This window comes from Anoplopoma fimbria, unplaced genomic scaffold (genome assembly GCF_027596085.1).
Source record: "Anoplopoma fimbria isolate UVic2021 breed Golden Eagle Sablefish unplaced genomic scaffold, Afim_UVic_2022 Un_contig_11378_pilon_pilon, whole genome shotgun sequence".
NCBI classification, from domain to species: Eukaryota; Metazoa; Chordata; class Actinopteri; order Perciformes; family Anoplopomatidae; genus Anoplopoma; species Anoplopoma fimbria.
Window position 1 is genome coordinate 1 of NW_026550798.1, and position 2697 is coordinate 2697.

At 43.6% G+C, this 2697-nt stretch overlaps 6 non-coding genes across 6 annotated transcripts; all 6 read left to right on the plus strand.

Annotated features, from left to right (window-relative positions):
* The first annotated feature begins 65 nt into the window (after positions 1 to 65).
* On the plus strand, positions 66 to 182 carry LOC129115230 (5S ribosomal RNA). The gene has a single exon (XR_008532930.1). It is a non-coding gene; the product is annotated as a 5S ribosomal RNA (ribosomal RNA).
* A 378-nt stretch (positions 183 to 560) lies between these two features.
* Positions 561 to 679, plus strand: LOC129115229 (5S ribosomal RNA). Its single transcript, XR_008532929.1, has one exon. It is a non-coding gene; the product is annotated as a 5S ribosomal RNA (ribosomal RNA).
* A 379-nt stretch (positions 680 to 1058) lies between these two features.
* LOC129115231 (5S ribosomal RNA) lies at positions 1059 to 1177 on the plus strand. The gene has a single exon (XR_008532931.1). It is a non-coding gene; the product is annotated as a 5S ribosomal RNA (ribosomal RNA).
* Positions 1178 to 1555: 378 nt separating this feature from the next.
* On the plus strand, positions 1556 to 1674 carry LOC129115232 (5S ribosomal RNA). The gene has a single exon (XR_008532932.1). It is a non-coding gene; the product is annotated as a 5S ribosomal RNA (ribosomal RNA).
* Positions 1675 to 2053: 379 nt separating this feature from the next.
* Positions 2054 to 2172, plus strand: LOC129115233 (5S ribosomal RNA). Its single transcript, XR_008532933.1, has one exon. It is a non-coding gene; the product is annotated as a 5S ribosomal RNA (ribosomal RNA).
* A 379-nt stretch (positions 2173 to 2551) lies between these two features.
* Positions 2552 to 2670, plus strand: LOC129115234 (5S ribosomal RNA). Its single transcript, XR_008532934.1, has one exon. It is a non-coding gene; the product is annotated as a 5S ribosomal RNA (ribosomal RNA).
* Positions 2671 to 2697: the final 27 nt, after the last annotated feature.

Consider the following 2697-nt stretch of genomic DNA (forward strand, 5'->3'; position numbering starts at 1 on the left):
TAGACGACAGAGCAAAGCGTGGTGATATAGTATCTTTAAAAGGACCTTTGGTAGGCACAATATTTGCTTACGGCCATACCACCCTGAACACGCCCTCTCGTCTGATCTCGGAAGCTAAGCAGGGTCGGGCCTGGTCAGTACTTGGATGGGAGACCGCCTGGGAATACCAGGTGCTGTAAGCTTTTTCACTCCTCTTTACAAAAAGCAGAGGCGCTGCTGCTTTTTCAGTGGACACCGACAGGGTGGGAAGGATATAGCTAGATCATGACTTGCCGGTATAGAAATGACACAAATCCAGTTAAATGATGGCTTTCATCATTCCTAAGCTCATCGATCATTTTCTTTTCAATTTTATGCTAACGTATTCTACATTTCAACAGTAAATATTAATATTTTTACTGCACTACATTTGTGATCCTTATAGCCACTTTGTACATTCTGATTTGACATTTAAAAGCTGTGAGTGTGTCTGGAAATCTGCAGGCGCTCCCTGTATAGACGACAGAGCAAAGCGTGGTGATATAGTATCTTTAAAAGGACCTTTGGTAGGCACAATATTTGCTTACGGCCATACCACCCTGAACACGCCCGATCTCGTCTGATCTCGGAAGCTAAGCAGGGTCGGGCCTGGTCAGTACTTGGATGGGAGACCGCCTGGGAATACCAGGTGCTGTAAGCTTTTTCACTCCTCTTTACAAAAAGCAGAGGGCGCTGCTGCTTTTTCAGTGGACACCGACAGGGTGGGAAGGATATAGCTAGATCATGACTTGCCGGTATAGAAATGACACAAATCCAGTTAAATGATGGCTTTCATCATTCCTAAGCTCATCGATCATTTTCTTTTCAATTTTATGCTAACGTATTCTACATTTCAACAGTAAATATTAATATTTTTACTGCACTACATTTGTGATCCTTATAGCCACTTTGTACATTCTGATTTGACATTTAAAAGCTGTGAGTGTGTCTGGAAATCTGCAGGCGCTCCCTGTATAGACGACAGAGCAAAGCGTGGTGATATAGTATCTTTAAAAGGACCTTTGGTAGGCACAATATTTGCTTACGGCCATACCACCCTGAACACGCCCGATCTCGTCTGATCTCGGAAGCTAAGCAGGGTCGGGCCTGGTCAGTACTTGGATGGGAGACCGCCTGGGAATACCAGGTGCTGTAAGCTTTTTCACTCCTCTTTACAAAAAGCAGAGGCGCTGCTGCTTTTTCAGTGGACACCGACAGGGTGGGAAGGATATAGCTAGATCATGACTTGCCGGTATAGAAATGACACAAATCCAGTTAAATGATGGCTTTCATCATTCCTAAGCTCATCGATCATTTTCTTTTCAATTTTATGCTAACGTATTCTACATTTCAACAGTAAATATTAATATTTTTACTGCACTACATTTGTGATCCTTATAGCCACTTTGTACATTCTGATTTGACATTTAAAAGCTGTGAGTGTGTCTGGAAATCTGCAGGCGCTCCCTGTATAGACGACAGAGCAAAGCGTGGTGATATAGTATCTTTAAAAGGACCTTTGGTAGGCACAATATTTGCTTACGGCCATACCACCCTGAACACGCCCGATCTCGTCTGATCTCGGAAGCTAAGCAGGGTCGGGCCTGGTCAGTACTTGGATGGGAGACCGCCTGGGAATACCAGGTGCTGTAAGCTTTTTCACTCCTCTTTACAAAAAGCAGAGGGCGCTGCTGCTTTTTCAGTGGACACCGACAGGGTGGGAAGGATATAGCTAGATCATGACTTGCCGGTATAGAAATGACACAAATCCAGTTAAATGATGGCTTTCATCATTCCTAAGCTCATCGATCATTTTCTTTTCAATTTTATGCTAACGTATTCTACATTTCAACAGTAAATATTAATATTTTTACTGCACTACATTTGTGATCCTTATAGCCACTTTGTACATTCTGATTTGACATTTAAAAGCTGTGAGTGTGTCTGGAAATCTGCAGGCGCTCCCTGTATAGACGACAGAGCAAAGCGTGGTGATATAGTATCTTTAAAAGGACCTTTGGTAGGCACAATATTTGCTTACGGCCATACCACCCTGAACACGCCCGATCTCGTCTGATCTCGGAAGCTAAGCAGGGTCGGGCCTGGTCAGTACTTGGATGGGAGACCGCCTGGGAATACCAGGTGCTGTAAGCTTTTTCACTCCTCTTTACAAAAAGCAGAGGGCGCTGCTGCTTTTTCAGTGGACACCGACAGGGTGGGAAGGATATAGCTAGATCATGACTTGCCGGTATAGAAATGACACAAATCCAGTTAAATGATGGCTTTCATCATTCCTAAGCTCATCGATCATTTTCTTTTCAATTTTATGCTAACGTATTCTACATTTCAACAGTAAATATTAATATTTTTACTGCACTACATTTGTGATCCTTATAGCCACTTTGTACATTCTGATTTGACATTTAAAAGCTGTGAGTGTGTCTGGAAATCTGCAGGCGCTCCCTGTATAGACGACAGAGCAAAGCGTGGTGATATAGTATCTTTAAAAGGACCTTTGGTAGGCACAATATTTGCTTACGGCCATACCACCCTGAACACGCCCGATCTCGTCTGATCTCGGAAGCTAAGCAGGGTCGGGCCTGGTCAGTACTTGGATGGGAGACCGCCTGGGAATACCAGGTGCTGTAAGCTTTTTCACTCCTCTTTACAAAAAGCAGA